This window comes from Pithys albifrons, chromosome 4 (genome assembly GCF_047495875.1).
Source record: "Pithys albifrons albifrons isolate INPA30051 chromosome 4, PitAlb_v1, whole genome shotgun sequence".
NCBI lineage: Eukaryota > Metazoa > Chordata > Aves > Passeriformes > Thamnophilidae > Pithys > Pithys albifrons.
The window spans coordinates 82,693,669-82,713,626 of NC_092461.1; positions in this window are offsets into that span (position 1 = coordinate 82,693,669).

Sequence of the window (19,958 nt, forward strand, 5' to 3'; positions counted from 1 at the left end):
GTGACTTAAAGACTGAATGCTATTTCTGAAGTTAACTTGGAAATAGGCAGAATGTGTCCTTATAGACCAAAAGAAATAAGTCCCTCTCTTTGAGAAAAGTAGATATTTGTTCCTTTAGGTGAATGTTATTCTGACTTTTTTGAGTGTATAGTACTAACAGGATGAAAGACAGCCAGATGTGTACCAATCTTTTTATGTTACTGCCAACACTTATTAGCCAAGGCTGCTCCCAAGAAGTTAATCCAGAAGAATGCAAACACAGATAGCAGCTGAGAGTATAAAGCTAAAATCATTGCATTGCTTCATCCATTCATGCACATGGAAGTACTCTGCACATTTCCCAAGTCATAACTTTGAAGAGACACTCACACATGTTTTTCTGGAGAGGTGCAGTACAGCACCACCCTCTTAATGCTGGCTTTATTACAAGGCTTTTCTCAGAGCAGGCTTCCAGCCGAAATGCTAGAATGGAGAGGTTGAACTGCTGCAGCAAACCAGACACACTACAGTAAGCAAGCTTACCACTAACTACTGTTTCTTTCTTTTTTGTATCTGTATATATCAAGCACTTCATGATCTCTCCCTTTTATCCTTTTCCTCAAAATATTTCCTTTTTTTTTTTAATTTTTACCAGGCTAGGGTTTTTTTAAAGTTGGACATGGTAGAGTTACTGTCTACACATGAGACAAGAAGAGAAAAGGCAGACTTTCCTGTGGTCTCCTTTCTTCCTGTGCAGGGCATTGGGGCAATCCTGATCAGAGTTATGTCAGCTGTACAAGGTTGAACGCTCTGACCTGTCTAAGGAGGCAGGTATTTTTTACTGACAATTTCCATTTTCATGACATTTCACATCTAAACCTGACTGTTCAAAATTCTGCTCTGTCTATATTGCCTTTGTTTCCCCCTGAAATACCTTGGAAATTATCATGAATTGTATACTTTAAAATATAACAATTCTTTCAAATAAACTATAAACAGATAAATTGAACAACTTTATGAAGGAGTAGAGGACAAAAGGCCAGAAAAGGTATTGCCAACTGGAACAGTAATCAGAAAATCCATTTTCATTGTTAAGTTGAATAAACGTAATACAAGTCTCTATTTCACAATGCTCCAGCTTTAGTCAGAAATTCAGATTAAAAGGTGAAATAAATTTTAAAAAAGCATATGTATAATCTCAGGAAGGAATCAAGAAGACATTGTGTTTATGTGGCATACAATTGAAGTCTTTTCTGGAAAATTAAACAAATTTTAAAGAAGGATCTTTATTCTATTTCGTACATACCCAACATCAGGCAAACCCCTGAGGTACCAAAGTTTGCTTTTCTCTTAATGTATTCATGACTCCCATTTCCCTCCATCCTGCCTGCCCCAAAATCTGGACAGTAACAGCTCCAGAAGCCACTGAGAGTGCTGAGCTTTAGTGGGTTCATGCTTTCCTCTTTAGAGAAATGAAGATCAGAGTATTTTGCCCTGAGAGCTTCTCAGCTCTCTGACTTTCTTTATATGGAAAACAAAGGTACATGGAGAGACTTGAAAGGACATTTTGGGTGCTCATTCCCAATCTTGCCCTCTCCATGTCATGAGATGCCTGTGCTATCAGGGTAGGCTTCTCAAGCTGTCCAGGCTGCTGTGTCACAGCAGCTCCAGTGTTTAACAATAATAAGCTAATGATTTTTAAAGGGTACCTAACAGTATGCATAACCAGAACTACACAAGCAGGGGTCATTAAGCTCATTGCAGAACTCTTACTAAAACAGCTACATGATAGCATGAATGTGGCCCCATGTACGTGTTCAGCTTCAGTGTGACTGCATTTTGCCTGCGCTCTGCACATCAATGCACTCTGCTGTGCCATAAAGCTTTTCCTTCACTAACTTGTCATGCAGGACTATGCCATTAGTCCCACCCTGAACCTCAGAGGCAGACCTCATATACTTGATAATGGTCATCATGGCTTCCAACTGTTCAACATGGGCAGCAAATTTTAGGGAATAATTTGGCCTGCATTTAAGCAAATACAACCTCACAGTACTTTAGCTCATGACCTGAGCTAAAAGAGCATAGCAGCAACAACTGAGATACTGTTAAACCAGAGGCAGGTATCTCAATAAATTTAAAATATCATATTAGTGCAGCAAGAGACAAGACACTGCTGGGGCATTGCTGTGACATGGAATGGTGGCACTGGGGAACTGAAATGAAGTCCTGGGCCATAGTTAGGTTGGGGGATCCCTGGAAGATAACCAGTGAGAGAGACCAATTGCAGTGGGTCAGTGGAGTCAAAATGCTGGTGCTGAGGAAATTATTTGGATCCTCCACTGACTCTGGGAGTTTTACTGCAAACTCTGTAGGCTCCAGTCCCATGGACTGAGCCCTTATGTGCAGCTGGAGCACACAATTTCTTCTCCCAGAATACATTTGATGATTTATTTCAATTTAAACAGACTCTGGTCCAAGCACACTGGGACTGTTTTGCAATTCAAGCAAGGAAAACTAGGAAATGTTGCTCTGATGTGGACTCGAATACTAATGAACGTGCATCCAGTACTCTCAGCCCTACTTATCTGTGAGTCCAATTTTGTCTTGATCATTTCTGTCTATCCAAAATACAGAACCACAAACATTCCTGTTGCCAGCAGAGATGGCAATTTGTGATTTAGTTTTTTTTAAAATTAACGTGTTTCCCCATTCCTATGCACAGAATGGAAATAAAAAAACTTTGCATGAAAAGATGTAAAAAGCTACTTGTAGGAAATTCTTGAAAGGTCTTGAAACCAAGGGACTTTAAAAACCAGTCTCTATGCAAGTAATTCTGAAAGCTAAAAAACCTGGGGCTGGTTAAGTGTCTTTAGAATTCAGGCATGAAATGTCTAGTATTACAGTGCTTGCTTCATACAAGTAATGACTACTTGGAGAGACATTACAATAATTTTGTTTCCTGAAATTTTCCCCAGTCCGTTTTTTAAAACATGTTTTAAATAACTAATACATTGTTTGTAGATGTCTACCTTTGAAATTTAGAAACTGAGGCAAATAAATGTTACATAAATTGTTCAGGCTCCCATGGAAATCTGTGTCAGAATTCTGCTTTCAAGGGTGAATTATGCTGTGCTCACTAATAACATAAAGTGTAGTGCTCCAAGCTGCCATTTAGCTTTTCCTCCTTTATAAAAGCAGAAACGTTTCCCATGTGATTAGGGGGACCATATAAAAATAACTGCATTCTGGAGAAATACTCAAAATATATCACACTCCTGCTGAGCCTATGGTGGTTCTATTAAACCAAGTTATGGAAGATGCCACTGAGTAAGAGAATCCACTGGCAGCATTTCTAATAGTGCAAGCATCCTGATATTAAACCTTCAGTGAAAGACAGAATTCCTCATTATTAGCATCTTGGAATAAAAAGATATCTTGGGGTACCTTAAGTGGAATAAGACAAACAGCCTTACATTGTGGTCAAGCAGATTTACAAATGTAGGATTACTACTATTCTGAGCATGGATAAAGGTAGAGCATAGCTAACAAGTAGTTGACCAAAACCGGGTGGATTAAAGATAAAAGTTATGAATAAGTTTTGAAACTACCCCTGTGAAAATTCATACCCTAGGTTAGTGCATTTGAAAACACCTAAAGAGATAATTGGTTCACCCAAGTTTCAGTCCTACATCTTATCTTTCTCTCAGCATTATTTATCACAATGGAAGTAATGCTACACAGCCCTCATCAATATTTTTATTCTTTAGACACATCTCCTCTTTTGAATAAATGCAACCTTTATTTTTTAGAGATATGGATGTATCTTTTATTCATGTTCAGCTCTGAACAAATTCCCAATTATTCATTACTAAAACTAGAACTCCTCTGATTTTAGGCAGTGGAGGCAGAACACTATGCAGAGAAGTGCTCAGGTTGCCCTGAGCAAAACCTACAGGATGAAACTACATTAGGGCTCTGCAGAGAGAGCTCTAACTCCAAGACAGACACTTTTAAATAAAGAAATAGGATTATTATGGGAAAAAATGCAGGATGATGAGGACAGTACAATAATTCTTTGGAAAGTTTTACCTTGCAAAATGGGACAGGAGTGGGCAGGTGCTTGGGTTTTTAAGTGGGGGAGGTTTTTTTGCAACAAGTATTGGATGAAGTTTCTTCATGGATTTGCTCAGTGCAGTGCCAGATGTTCATAGTTCAGGCTGATGAGGAAACCACATTGAAAGACAGCAGCAGGGAATGAAATTTCTCCAACTGCTGTGGCAATACGTCCGTCTGTGCACTGGACTTTACACAATCCTAAAGAATATTGCGTGGCTCCAGAAAAAAAAAAAAAAGGAGGGGGGAGGATATATGCTCATAATCTACTTTAAAATTAAATAAATAAACCCAAACTAAAACCTACTAGCCCGCTGCCCCTGTATGAGACCAGAAGATTAGAACTGAGCATGTGCCATCAGACAGGTATACAATTACAAGTGACTGAGATATAAAAGGCAGGCACAATCCCGAATTCTTTACTGCTTAAAATTAATTTGAAAAGTCCATACTACTGTGTCTAAAGATTTTACCAGTGTGGCAGTGTCAAGCACCATGCAAAATCTCTTTTGTCAAACAGTATTTAATGTTGACCCCAATTAATTCAAAGCAAATTAGAGATGAACACCGCCAAGCTGATGCATACTTAAAACAGCCACGCAGTTGGAAGAAAGAGAGAAATCAATTAATGGTACAAACCTTCAAGACTTCAAGGCATCATCAACTAGCAGAAATAAGAGGAGGAAAAACTCTCCCTACAGGCAAGATCTGGTAGCAATAGCACAGTTGTCAAAATGAGATGCAAATGCACATATTACACCATTACACTGAATTCAAAGGCATTAGGTAGGGTGAGATAGTTTATGAATTTTTGACATTTCACAGAGTAATCAGGCAGAGTCTGTATGTCAGTGATGATGGTGATAGTATCATGGCGAGGAATGTAAAATGGGACAGATGGAATTTCCTTCAATTTAGGGAACCCCAAAAACATGCAAGAACATTTGACATTTTTATGAATAGAACTTTGTTACCGAACGTGAAATTTTGCCCCTTATAGAGCAGAACTCAGCTAATATAAATTAGTGCAGGCTTTCCTGCAGGAAGTTAAAAATAAACATATCCTGTTAGAACTACAGGGGGAATTTCATGTAGGCAAAATTTAATTACACAAGATCGAATACAGCCAGTGACACCAAGTAGCACACTTACTCTTGTGAAATGTGTCTTAGAAATCTTTTTAATAGTTAGGTTTGCTCTGGGCCTTCCTTTTTATTTCATCTGAAATGCCCATTTGTGTGAAATCAGTTGTAATGGATATAATCAAAATTTACACAGGTCTTGTATAACTGGATTTAATAGCTAGAATCTAAAGTTTAGGTATGGCCAGCATTAGGCTACAAAGGCACCTTTGTACAGTGTCAGGTTGTTTTGTTTTATTTTTATGCAGAAACTGGAGACAAGTGGCAATAAAAATTAAAGTGTTGAGACTGTCTTTTAAAATACTTCATGCACTTCATAAATAAAACTCTGTATTTTTAGAATATTAATAAAACTGTCCTGTTTCTGCCTCTCCGGTTTTAACTATCCATCATGTCTCTTTAAAGCTGGGACCCTGAAAAGGGGAAGAAGACAAGAAAGCAAAACAAGTAACAGGGCTTATACTCTGAAGAAACAAAACCCAAAAATACCCCCCACCACAGCAGTTCAAAGCCTTCCCATCAAACTTCAAAACAGCAGCAATTTATGTGTGTGTGTGTGTGTGTGCGTCTCATGCCAACAAAATGACATTGGAAATTACATATGATTTCCACATTGTCCAAACGTGTAGGTGGCTCACTGAACTGTGTGGCAAATTCAGTGAGTTGCCCATGTGGGATGGCAAGCACTTGGCAGCTTAGCAATGTTGATTATTGCAATGGTTAGTAGTGGTGCTCTGCACTAAGAGCTCGCACCTAGTTCATTGTGGGGGGTGACAGTGAGTGCACCCCTTAAGGAAAGCTGTTTGGAGTTCTACCTTAAAGAGAACAGAGCTACCTGGAGTATGTGTGGTGGCTTGTGACCAGTGAGAGGCTGTGGTGTATGTAAGGTGAATTGGTTAACCAATAATGTAGTGGCATGTTGGATGTCAGAGAGCATAAAAGGTGTGGATGTTACTGCATGAGAGTTAGATCTGCTAGGATGTGAGATGATGTAATAGGAACTTCTAGGAACTAACTTCTACTACTACTACTATGACCTATAAGGATCTGTTTGTTATCTATCTTGAATAAACTCTCTAAGTTGTAAGCCTTCTGATCAAAGCCTTCTGATGTCTGCTGTGTCTGAGCTCTTCTGACCATCAATCCACTCTGCACCCCTGCTCGGGACTAAGAGGTGACCCCAACAGTTCACTAGGTTTTAATTCCTGTCTCATGCCTTTGGGGTAATTCTGCTGGGAAACAACTTCATAAGCCTGCCACTCAAAGGCAGAAAGAAAATCACAGTGTTCAATTAGCAAGACAAGAAACCCAGGAGGGATTAGCATGGATGCACCCATCTTTTGTATAGAGAGCTCATTGCCCTATTGACAAGGCTCACAGAAAGCAGAAGCAAGGGAGATCATCTGCAGGGCTATTTATATCCCACACACCAGCATCATGAAAATAATGAGAGAAATCAATCAGCAATAGAATTTTTTTACCCCTGTTTCCAGGATTCTCTTTAATTCTTGGAACAGTTCAAAATCATGACCAAGACATCTCACATTACATTTACATATGTCTTGCTCATTGCCCCTCTTTGTCTGTTCCTGTTCCCAACAGAACAAAATTCTCTTCCATTTACACATAAAAGAAAACTTGTTCATGTCCACATTATATGGTGAAGAGACCCCAAGCTGACTCCTGGCTGTGTCTGCAAAGGTGAAAAAAAAAAAAAAAAGCAATGGGGTTTCACTTTTGCAGAACCACCTACAGACCCCAGCAGAGCCTGCCCCTGGCACATGTTATGGGAGTTAGGATTTTCTGTGTCCAATCTTGAGTGTGACATGATGACTTCATGGTTTTACTGGTTCCCATTTATCAACCTTCCACAGCAGATGACACAGACCATGCACAGGCAGCAGGCAGAAGGGTTCCCACAGCAAGTTATACTGTACACTGCCATGCAAATCAGTGATTTGACTGGAGGCTTCCATGGGTCTTTAGTCCCACAGATGTTAAGACTCTAGAAGGAGAAGGTAAAGTTGAGAACATCATTTTGCTACACAGTAAGTGAGGGCTGACATGGCACCTGGGCTTAGCCAGATGGTGCTTCACCTCCCCTAAAGCTCCAGTCTCTGGAATGAGCTCCCTCAGACCCAAACTGGTTAATAATTTTTTTTTTCTGAAGAACTTTTCTCTTGTGCTCTCTGGACTTTCAGTTACAGATTTTTTTTTCCCCTCAAGTACAGGCTTTAGCATTTTGAAACAGAAGGTGAGTCACATATGGCACATGCATAACCCTGGTTTTATAGGCATTTCAGAAATTCATCTTGGTCAGCTTGAAACTGAGCAGGAATTGTATGCTGAACTCCTGTTCTATGTTTGAGATTCTCTCTTTTTAAACTGGATTCAGTAAAGACAACTCTATCTGGTAACTAACTGTACCAAATAATCTCTATCAGTGAAACAAGCCAGTAAACTGAAAAAATGTTATAAAACCAAATACATATTCAAATATCAAAAATTCTGGAGTTTTTAAATTTAGGAATTTAATATATGGTTATTTTTAAATCCTCATCAGCAGAGTATCTTCTCACTGTAACAATCTAACTCAAATGTATATCGCCATGATTTAAATTCAGTTAGTAAAAAGAAATCACTTTTTTTACTAACAAAAGTACAATTTTGGAATATGTACTATTGGGATAAGGGGCATAGTTAAAATAATACCTTTGGAGAGCTCTAAGCAAAACCAGAAAGCACAAATTTGGACCAGAACACTCCCTCTGTTCAGAGTTACTTAGAAGCAGAGTATTTTTATTCAGGTCTCTCTGGAAATTGTTCCTGTAAGCAAAAAATCTACTCTTTGACTAGCTTCGAGCACTTCAAAGTCTGGGCTCATGCCACAGGATGAAATAGATATTGAGTGAGAAAGGGAGCAAAAGCTTTCTGAAGCCACCTTGCCAACATGACTCAAAACAACTATGAAGGGACCATCTATAAAGCTTGGAAGTTAAAGCACTCTTCACAAAGAATTTTTTACCTTTCTGCTAAAACTACCAGAAAGCATCATTTAGTGTTTTAGAGCTTCTGGCATCTCCAATTGGCCTGAAACTACGAATTTACCTTCTCAAGGGCAATGATTTTTTCACAACTTTGCTTACTGTAACAGTAAAGATACCATGGGATCTATGAATACTTTATATTTGTCTTGAATACTAATTGCCATAACAGGAAAATGGTTGTGCTGCACAGCCAATGTATGGCTAGACAGTAGAGAAAATTCCCACAGTTGATAAGTGAGATGGACATGGGTATGCATGACTTTATTTCAGGTGAATAAGTGATTAGCTGTTGTTTGAATTCCTGAAAGGAAAGTTCAAAGCTGCCATCATCAACAATGTTTTTTTAAATTTTTCTGCCAAAAAAATAGGTGTGTGTACAGGCAATTTGCTCTTGTACCATCACATCTGTATTCAGAGCATGAGCAAACAATCTGATAAGGGAAATAAAAACGTACACTTCAGCCAAAATGAGGTTGTGTGAGTTGTCAGATGTCATTAAAACAAAATGGATAACAAAAGAAAAGAGAAGCAGTGGAGAAAGAGGGAAAACAGATTGTGTATGTGATTCTGTTTAAAGATTTGCCAGATAGACCTGGCCTACATTTTAAACTCATACATGGCAGAAAAAGTAGGAAAAAATCCATTTAATGAACACTACACCATTACATATTTCTTCAATCATGTGTTTATCAAATTTTTGTGTGTTTATGTTTATCTATAGGGTTTAAAGCTACTGCCAGGCATATTTTTAAAATCTTTTGTTTGATCAAAAAATAAGCATTTCACAATCCCACAGCATGAAACCTGCAATGTTGTCCACTTTTCTCTATGCCTTGTGTCAGCTTCTCATCTTTCACATGCTTGACAATGTTCAGCATTAAAATTTGTGTATATTATTACTTTCACAGGAACTGCTAGTTAAAAAGAAGGAGTAAATATGGAAATAGGAATATTAAAAATGCTGTCCTGCTACAGTCCCTGAATGCAAGAAGTATTCAGTTAAAAAAAAAATCCAGAGTTCCAGACACCTTATATGAATCCAACCACTATTGCTCTGAAATTCAAGATGTTTTGAGGACGGTATTGGACTTTGTTATTCTCCATCATTCTAAAAATTTTCAAATCCTATTCAAAGACTGAGTTTACAAAAAGATTAAAATTCCTTATAAAGGGGAAACCGTGTTCTGGGTCTCTAGATAAGTATGTTGGATAATAAAAAAGCAGTTTTGTTTTGTGGTGTAGAAAAATATTGTCATAAGTTTTTTAGAGTTTTAGAATTCCAGAGAAACATGAGGGAATTAGAAGGCAAATAAAACTTGGAAATCCTAAGGGGACTTTTAGGCAGTTTAAAACTATATGGTAATACTGGGTTTGATATTATTTGTGCTGTTTTTTCCTTATAGATCATGACTTCCTTAAATATTTCTTATGTTTGAAACTTGTATCAAAGTCATCAAGAGCTTCATTATTAACTAAACTGAACCAGTGCTACCAAAGCCCCTGCTCTCTGGACTTCTGATAGAAAAAATTCAGGTGACAGAAATTCAGTGTAGTATGAAATCTGCTTTTTTTTTTATTTATTTAACAAATTGTTAAAAAGAAAAACATTTACCAATGAAATTTGTCCCTTTAGTACTACTTTACTTTTTTAAGTCTTTTAGCAACAATAATAAATGTTGTTATTCTAAAAAGGGAAAAAACCCAAACCAAACCGAACAAGCTAATAGTCTAATTGTGCTTCCCTTCACTAAAGATTCTGAGAAGCATATGAGAAAAACAGTACCTGTATGAACTCATCTGACTATTGCTAAATTTTTTTCAGGTTCTCAGTGGATAAAGTGGGTCTTTGACCAGCCAATCAGAATGAATAACATCACAGTTAAAATGAGAATATTGTGCAGAGGCCAAAGTGATGGTAAATGGAAGCTTCACTTGGCTATGGATAGATTATACTGTAGTAGGCAAAAGAAATCAAGCTGATGGTATGCATTTGTATGTGGTAGGGATCGCTTTATAATTCAATATGTGCAACCACCAAAAAGGAAAAAAATCACGTCAGTAATAGGTAAGGCAGTTATAACTAAAGAAATAATGTAAAAACAATATAATCAAGCTAAGATAATTTATCAGCTCAGGGCAAAGCAAAGGTTGTCAGGAAAAAGGGACAGCTATTCAGCTCTGAAAAGACAAGGATTTAGAAAGAGCTGTTGTGAATTTCAATGCATGAGACAATGGTCATGGCCTCTTCATGAAACAGAAACTAGTATGAAGTAGGAATCAGAACATCTGAACATTCTTCACACTTCAATCAAAAGAAGTTGGGCAAGTCATGTAGATATCAGATACTTATTCTGTCACTAAGATGGGATAATTATTCCCAGTTCCACTGCTAAACTGCAGAGTGTAGAGCATAGAGAGGAGGTGGACGACCAAGGAAGAAGAAAAAAAGAGCAAAGCACAGATGTATAGAAAGAAGATTTGAGACAATTTTGCCCAGTCCTGAAACTTGCTGCTCTAATTCTCTGTCAAGTCCCTATAGTCCCCTTAGAAGACACAGAATCCAGAAACCTGAACTCAGGGGAATTCTGCATAAAATTCCACATATTACCTGAATTCCCATCAGTTCTAGGTGAGCTGTCCACACACCAGCAAACCTAGTGAGCAGCAGAATCCAAATTTCAATAACACATTCAGTCTCTTTTTTTTCTCAGTTTCTGTGACCAGAACAAGTCCTCTTCTTGAAAGAGAAGTCTTGAAGGGACACTAGCCAAGATTATTTCTACCTCTATTTTATACATAAAATTATTTATATGCCAAAAACAGAGCTTTGTCCAAACCTCTGTGCTAGCTACAGTAAAGTCTAAAAGGCTTGAACCTAACAAGAAACTTGTGTTTAACATGCTCTTTCATAATGGCCAGTGAATGCATAGGAACATAGGGAAAGCTGAAGTATTACACCTAGTGTTCAGAGAGAATGAACAAGACAAATGTACCATGAAAAGCATGGACAATAAAAACTTCTGGGCACAACACCGACTTCTTTCAAAGAATATATAAACATATTAAGTCATAACTTTTATTTAAATAGAGAGATCCATATCATTTTGGAGAAATAGACTGTAAAGTTTCAGCCTATTAAATACAGGGGGGTCTATATTATAATATAAATATTATTTAAAAATTAATTGTTGGTATCCTATTGTGCTGAGAAAGTATATCCTTAACTCTGACACTAAGTTCAGTCACAGTGAGAAAACACTTGAAAGGCAGAGTTCTTACAATGTAATTGAAACAGAAAGAATGGTAAGAACACTATAAACAATACGAGGAGAGCTAATAGGGGGTAAATATTTTGTGCAAGATGAGAAGTAAGGAACATTCAGTGAAACTACTGGGGGCCAGATTTTAGGCAAACAGAAGAAGGTAGTTCTCAATATAGTGTATAATTGTGCTGTGGAATCCATTGTCACAGGGCACTGTAAACACCAAAACTACTAATATATGGCATGTAGGTCCAGCAGAGGCTCTTAACACACTAGATGCATGTTATGGGTTCACCTAGGTGGGCCTAAATTTGGGTTTTTTGAAGTTCAGACTAGGCCTGGAGCTGTCAGCTGATTTGAGCTGGGCTGAGCTAACAGCTGACTTCTTCTAGCCAATAGTGGTTTATTCCATACTATATTACGACATTATTTTCCAGGGAAGCAGAAGTCAGTGTGGGAATGGTTTAGTCTGGCCTTACAGCCTTCTTCCTGGGAGGACACACACGGTGCCGTCCCAGGAAAGATGGGGAGGACCAGGCCCAGCACTGGCCCAGCTGTTGTCTTGGGAAGTAAAATGTTTGTTATTGCTTCTTCTCTTTCTGCTCAGGTCTGGCTCTCTGGGGACTGAGTCTTTTAAGATAATTTGGGATTAAAATTGTGAGATTTGTGTGTGTACTGAGAAGTGAGAAATTGTTCCTTGCTGTGTCCAACTTGTGTGAGTGTGTATTTGTACTTTATTTTAATGTTCTCTTTCTTTCTGTAAAATATATGTAGTTTTAGTATAAACGTGGGTTGAAGGTTTTTTCCTTCCCCTCTGCTTTCCTCCCTTTCCTGGGTGTTGGGAGGGAGGCTCTGACCCTGTACTTGGAGGCTTGGCAGTTTGCCAGCTCAAACCAAAACAATTCAATGTCCAGTTCAGGAAGCCCCTGAACTTGTGATAGCCAGAACTTGAGAGGGAAAGGGTCATTTTGCTCTTGTTTTGCTTTCAGCATTCATGAATAAGTCCTTGTCAAAGGCAGAACACTGGGCTAGAAGAGCTGTATGTTTGCTTAGGTATGTCAGGACTTAAATTCTCTTGATGCAGAAACACATATTAAAACACTAATTGGCTGATCTCAGGTGAAGGAGAAAATACAAGTAAGGAGCTTGGCTTGGTGTGGCCTGGAATACATCATTTAGGAAAAAAAACATGTAAGGACAGAACCATAAATGTAACTATTAACACAGGCTACTTGGTCATTCAAAGTCACACCACATTAAATTGAAGGAGGAGATTATCGTATCAGTAACTCAGAGGAATCCATTTAAACTAATGGAATAAGATGCTGATGGATGTCCTACAGAAGCAAACAGTTAAAGGTTGGAAGCATTTTTGGGAAGTAGGATATCAAATGACACACTAGATGGCTACACAGCTTTCGGATTAAGATCAGGAGATAAGATTGACTAATGTTTTTTATCATAAGCATATACCACATAAAACATCAAATCAAGTCAGCACATAGCCCTTACCTTTCTTAACTATAACATGAAATAATTTTGGGTTCTGTAGGGTTCTAAATTAACACATTCAAGAGATATACCTTCAAACATATCCAACGTCTAACACTGCTCTTGTCACCATGTGTTTTCTGTATAATAGTGCAGTGCTCTACACAGGTACAACTTTCCATGATGTATCATCTTTAGCAGCAACCTTTTTTACAGCTGGCACATGACGTTAAGGCAGATAAGTATGGGCATTAGTCTACAATATAAACCAGTTTATAAGTAAAACAAGATATGCTTATTTGGAAAACAAGACACAAAAATGCAGCTCAGAGGCATCATTTAAGTTTATGTTAGAGATTACAGGTTATATTACAGATCTTTCAAACAATCAAATTGTTCATTCAAGCTCAGTAATTACAGTTTCTGGTATTTCAGAAATGTCACAAACTAATAGGTATATAATAGAGAAAGAACTTAACGTTCTCTGTGGTATATCAGAAATTCTTTTCCTGGATTAAATTTGTGCATATGACTATTTCACTTGTGAACTATTTGGCAGGTAAATTTTGTTTAATAGTTACTAAACTGTCTAATTTAAAAGTCATTAAAGTCTATCTGCTTTCTCACTGGTCAACCCAGTTCCTAAGGTAAGGACAGTTCTATTTGCATAATGAATGGTTACACTACTGAGTCTGTGCTTGAGTTTCATAGACAAAGCCATACAGTTTAACTGGCATTATTCACATTTTCATGCTTGAGTCCTGGGCAGCTCAAGGGTTTTAAAGAGGCTAAGTAACAGTCCTTTGTAGAACACCATCTGTTCTAATATGTTAAAACAGAAATAGGTCTAAATAGAGTTAAGTTATAATTTCTTTATGTGTAGAATAAGGGTAAGTGAACTAGTTGACCACTTTCTTCCCACCATCAATAGAGGTTGTTTCCTGGGGATAGCTCAACTTCTAATCGACTACACATAATTAAGTCTTGTATGGGAAACTTGCCTAAATAAGAGAAGTCTGACAATTAAATCTTGGCTTTGAGGTGTCTTGTAGGATGGCCTTACAAATGAAATTGTTGCAAAGTACAAATATCACCTGAATCATCAATGTTAATTTTATTAATACACAAATTACAACAGGAAGCTCAAGGGTCCTTACCCAAACAGGAAATCCATTTTAGATGCAGAATCATACTATAGCACTACAAATGCTCAAAAATATCCATCTACCCAAGGCAGGTGGTGTATTTTTGTACTTCTGGCTACACACAAGCACTTGGATATGACTAAAAGGCAGAGACGACGCTGGCTTAGTTTGTAGAAACTGTTTTATTTTGAAAGAACAAAGAGTCAGGAGCAACAAGACTATTTACAATTGTACACATTATGGGACAAAGGATTCAATAGACACAAACACAGAAATTGACTTTTGTATCCACCAAATGTGCTGTATTTTCAAGAAGGAAATGAAAAAATGTATTTGTCATTTTTAAAAAATGATATTTCAACCCAGCATTTTCAAAATTTGTAGGTTTCTATTTGTTATGGGTTTAGCCAGGTGGGCCTAAACTTAGGTTTTAAAGTTCAGTTAGGCCTAGGATTGTCAGCTGATTTAAGCTGGGTTGAGCTAGCTAACAGCTGACTTCTTCCAGCCAATAATATTGTATTCCATACCATACTACATCATCTCAAAGGGTGTAAAATCCAGTGTGTGGGAGTGGCTTGGTCAGTCCCATCATGGCTGCACTAAGAGGAAGACATCTAGCAGCTCCTCTACTATGCTAGGCCCTGCTTCTGTTGCCTGTGCTTGCATTTTGTTTGCATTCAGGGAAGTAGAAATATTTTGTTGTTATACTTTCTCTTTCTTGCTGAGTGTCTCTCAGAGTACTTACAGATCTAGTGTAATAGACTTTGCTTTGTATTAATTGGGAAGTGGGAAGTTATTCCTTGTTATATATATGTAACTTGTGTAAGTGTGTGTTATATTGTAGTTTCCTCTTAATTTTCTCCTTTCTGTATAAATACATGTAGTTAGTTCCAGCATAAACCTGGTTTGAAGGGTTTTTTTCCTCTCTCCCTCTTCTTTTTCCCTTAGCTGGTTGGGGGGAGGAGGAACCCTTTTCACTCTGTCCTGGACAGTTGGCGTTTTGCCAGCTCAACCCAGGACACTATTGTACAGAAATCTCTCACTCATGGGACTGGTGAGCTGTGTAGCACAGTCATATTGAAGAAATATTACTCAGACTTGAAAAATGGAAGTGTAACACTACATCCACTTAAAAAGTGAATGTAGGACTTAGACTCAAGAGTTCTTTTGAGACCTTTCCAAAAGAAGGTTTGCTTGATAGGAAGATGTCTTTAAAATTATTAGGAAACACGCAATGCTTTTGATAACTTTCCGGACGCTATCCTAAACTGTTTCTGAAGCCACAGATTCATCAGACAATCTAATCTTGGTGTCAAGCAATTAGTTCAGTGTCTCCATACTGTGTAGACATAGTTCTTTCGTATTTTATGTTTTTGATCATGTGGGACAGGCTGTGGTTCCAAGTGAGTGCAAGTCCAGTCCTTCAGCAGACACGCTGACTGCCATTCCAGTTTCAGAGCAGGGACTTCTGACACAAATAGTTCATGGTTTCCAAGGAAGCTTACTGCTTATGCTCAAAATATCTAGGGAGTATGGAGTTACAAAACTATGATAGAAAAAAAATAATTTCACCCCAAACACTTATATAACTCAGTCTCAGACTTCACTGGAGATAGTTTAAATAAATATCAGAGCAAAATTCCGACCCCACTCTCTTGACAAAATGCAAACTATACCCAAAGGGGTAGATCCATGCTATAAGCAGCAATATTCATGAGGATTGGCCTCAGAAAAACTTAGATTAGCTTTTATTCTAGTCTGGTTTTCTCACAACTTCATTTTGTGCCTCTTTTGTACTTTGTGTCTCATGTATCTTTGGCTGCCTTTCATTTTTATGCCTTCCATGCTGTCTTTCGCTCCTCCACTCATTCTCAAGAGGTTTCCACCATCCTCTTGTAACCCCAGGACGCACTTTCTATTTATTTCCACATCATCAGAAATTCATTTTTGTATTCATCCACCAAAAGACCTATTTTTTTAAGGACAGTCCTACTTTGAATCTGAAATAGGAAGCAAGTCAGAGAGATTCTGCCTTTTCTCTCTGTTTTGCCTTCTTAACTGATTTTTAGTCCTTGTTGCCATTTTGTTATGACTTAAAAAATGCATTCAAATATATGAATAGAGAAAATATAGAAAGTGAGGCTTTTAAATTTACGATAATCAAATTCTTGGTTTATGACTTCTTTATAATGAGGTCTGCAGCTAAGAATGATTTCATGAAAACTAACAGCCTATAACTAACAATTTCTACATCTACATCAGCTATAGCAGCAGACTGGTTTGTACTTGAAGAAACAGTCTTAGATACAAGTTATCAAGGATAATTATGTATGCATTCACAGTGATGTTAATGGTGAGAAAGCTCTCTGTTTAACAGACGAGAGTAATGATACTGTGAATTGATATGGGAGCAGATACTGCAACCTGTAAAGTTCAAACACTATTTGTTTCCCCAGGTTATCTTCCCTGTTGTAACTTAATGTAAAGGACTCTTTTAAAAAACAGCGATTGGTTTTGCCATCATATCAAATTAAGTTTTCATTTCAGTTATAGTATCATCAAAATTTCTAAGCTGTTTACGCACAAATATGTTTTTCTGTATACCAGGTCCAAGAAGCAAGAGTGTTATAGACTTTGCTTCAACTTGAACTACAAATGTGCAACATACCACATAGCAAAATGGAAAAATGAAACATTTTATATGCTCTGCAACTCTCTGATCTTTGTATAGTTTTGTTTGCTTAGAAAGCATCAGGGGTTGCTTTTCAGTCTTTTAGCACATCTAAGCCCATCTTCCTACATCTGCTGAAACTGAATTATGTGCCAAGACTGGAGTTAGTTCAAGCAACTCATCTTCTAATTTCAATCAAATTTTAGTCTTGGATGTTACACTGCTTTGTGAGGCTTTCCCTGAGGTGTGGGGAAATGGAAAGCTGTCAGTCAAGTCACTGCTGATTTCTAATGCCAGTTCTTCTACCCAATACTCCAATGATTTGCTCTCTCTGCTTAACAGGATTCTTATCTCATTGGACCAAGCTGAAGTATTAGAAATTTTTATCAGTTCATGTTACAGATCTCCCATCCGCCAGCCTGGATTTATTGTCAATAATTGGTTCCTGAGTTTCTCTAAAGCAAGTATTTCAATTTTGACTTTTCGAGCACTTTCCAGCAAGTTTTTAGGTACTATACAACAAAGGTTGCCTGAGACTCTTTTTATTTGCTTTTTATAAAATGAGATGTTTTGCAGAGTTGGCTGCACTCCAGTTACATTTCTGTTGAAGTGGTTTCACAGGCACAGAACTCTTTCCTCAGCAGCAGTCCAGCCCCACAGCAGAGCAGCTGGCAAAGCACGCAGTCAAATGCTGACTGCTGATGTGCAAGCCTGCACCTCCCTGACAAATAAAGCAGACAGAATTCAGCACCTTCCCCTTTAGGTCCCCTTTGGACATTTTCTGGGTTTTATATATGTTTAGATATTAATCTGGAACAGGTAGAGGCAGCAACAGAGTAGCTTAATTTATAGCCTACAGTCAGAGCACTCAACTGGGGTGTGGGAGACCAGTGTTCAAGCTGTATGGATTAAAGCAGCTTTTCCCACACGGAGGAGGGAAGAGCTCGGTGTCCGTGACGGTAACTATAACACGCTTTCTAATTTATTTTGTACTGTCAAGAATATATGGTGCAGGTTATTTTTTTCTTTTAGCAGTGGGGTTGGCAATTTCTCTTTCTTTCAGTTTACAGTTTTCAAAGACGCTTTTTTGTGTTTCATTTTCAAATGTTGCCCGTGCTTGAGTTGACTTCAGGCGATTTTGGACAGGCTACGGATGTTTAGAGTTGCCAGCTAGTGTACCTGCTAAGCAGTGTGTAAGCCATGCCCAGGCATTTTGCCAAGCTTTGTCATGCCACTGTGACTGTCATTGGCTCCACTTAAGACAGGACAGGGAGGGGAGTTAGCATTGCACATTTATTCTATATTTGAAACTAAATTAAAAGTATTAGGGTTATCCCTGAATTTAAAGTAAAATTAAGAGTGAATAAATTGAGAAACTACTCAACATCAAACTGTCATGTGACTGGCCATGTATAATCATTCTTTTAAATCTACCACTTTGCAGTGTTCACTTATGAGAAATTATTTGTTTTGGTAGGTTCACTGTTATCTAACAAAAAATGGCTTTACATTGCTGCCAGCTTTCCTCTCCATTACTTTTCCAGCTATGTTCTCTCTTACCCACAAGTACCAGATTTTCTCCTGTGCCTTTGCTGCTTCCTTCGTACTTGTTCAGAAAACTGTCTTTACGTTCCCATTCCCAAGCCTTTCACACAGCAATTAGAGGCCACAGGAAGAAGACTTGCAGAAAGCTATAGCCCAGTGTGATTCTTTTATAAACAAACTGCGCAGGTTTAAAGGTAAACAAGCAGGAGAAATGAACCCAACACAAAAGAGATTATAAGTCAGAGTTACAATTTAACAAAAATATTACAATAAATACAATGACACAAAGAGAAATTGGTTTTAACCCACAAAACTCAGAAGTATAACCCAACACCCTGGGGCACAAACACAATGGTGTTTGTCAGCCCCTGCGCTGAGCCCCACATGGTTCCCTTGAGCCCAAAATAAAAGGAAGGGAAAAACCTGTTGGTACAGATGACAGTCACAGTCCTGTCAAGGTTCTAGCCCTCCTCTGGATCTGACAAATGGTTCCTGAGGTCTTCAAAATTCAAGATTATATACCCTCAGGTGCAGGTGGGAATACCCAGTCCCTCCCCCAGAGCAGGGAGTTCCACAATGGGTGATCTGACTTTGTGAGTCATGGGGTATTTTTGGAATGGTTGCTGGCCCATTAGCAGACACATCCCCTCAGGACAGGTGTGAAGGTGCTAATGACTTCCTGGAGGTGAGTTATCACAGTTCTTATCTCACAGGCTTCTTTAACACCCAGCTTGCAGCCTGAGGGGTCAGGTGTGCCCTGGGCAGCTGCTGCAAATGGTCCATTGTTAACAGTTCATGGGAAATGAATAGAGGGTGTAGAATACCTAGCTTTGGTCACACTCACAAAGTGATAAACAGGTCCCACCTGCTGAACTAGGACAAAAACTCAGCATTTGCTGCTCGTATTTAGCACCCTTCACACAGTGTTCTCTGAACTACTTTTTAAGAAGGGTCATACTGTCTGAACTTCCTGTATTTTTACACTGGAAGTCCCAGCAGAGATGACTGGGACTAGAATCTAGTGCAGAATTATCAGATTCCAGTCACTCAGAACAGAACAAACTTTTAGCAATTTTTGCGAAACAGCCTCAGGCAGCTGCAGTTGTTGGGTTCTCTCTTACACACAAGGGGTGTCAAGCATCATAGGAAGCTATAAGAAATCCTCAGTCCTCTTCAAAGCAGCGAACACATAGGTAATCACCTAATTGTAACAACCAAAGATGGGCCTACCCCTACGTGCTATCACATTCAGCTTGATTTAGTTTTTAACCACTATTACAACATCTTGTATGGCATGGAAATTCATGAAGAGCTTAGTAGTACAATGTTGTGAAGTTTCTTGGGCACATAGTTAATCGGAAAGAGTTGCTCCCATAAGAAGCATATGGATTTTGTAGTTTTTCTCAGCTCATGTGCTTTCCCCTAAGGAACATATGAACTGCAACCCTGAATTAGTCTAATAGTCCATGGAAAGTAGCATCCCCTTTAGTAGGATGGGTTTTCTGCATTAGAAACCTCAGAGAACTGTGCAATAATTAAGAAGTGTGAAACAACCTGCC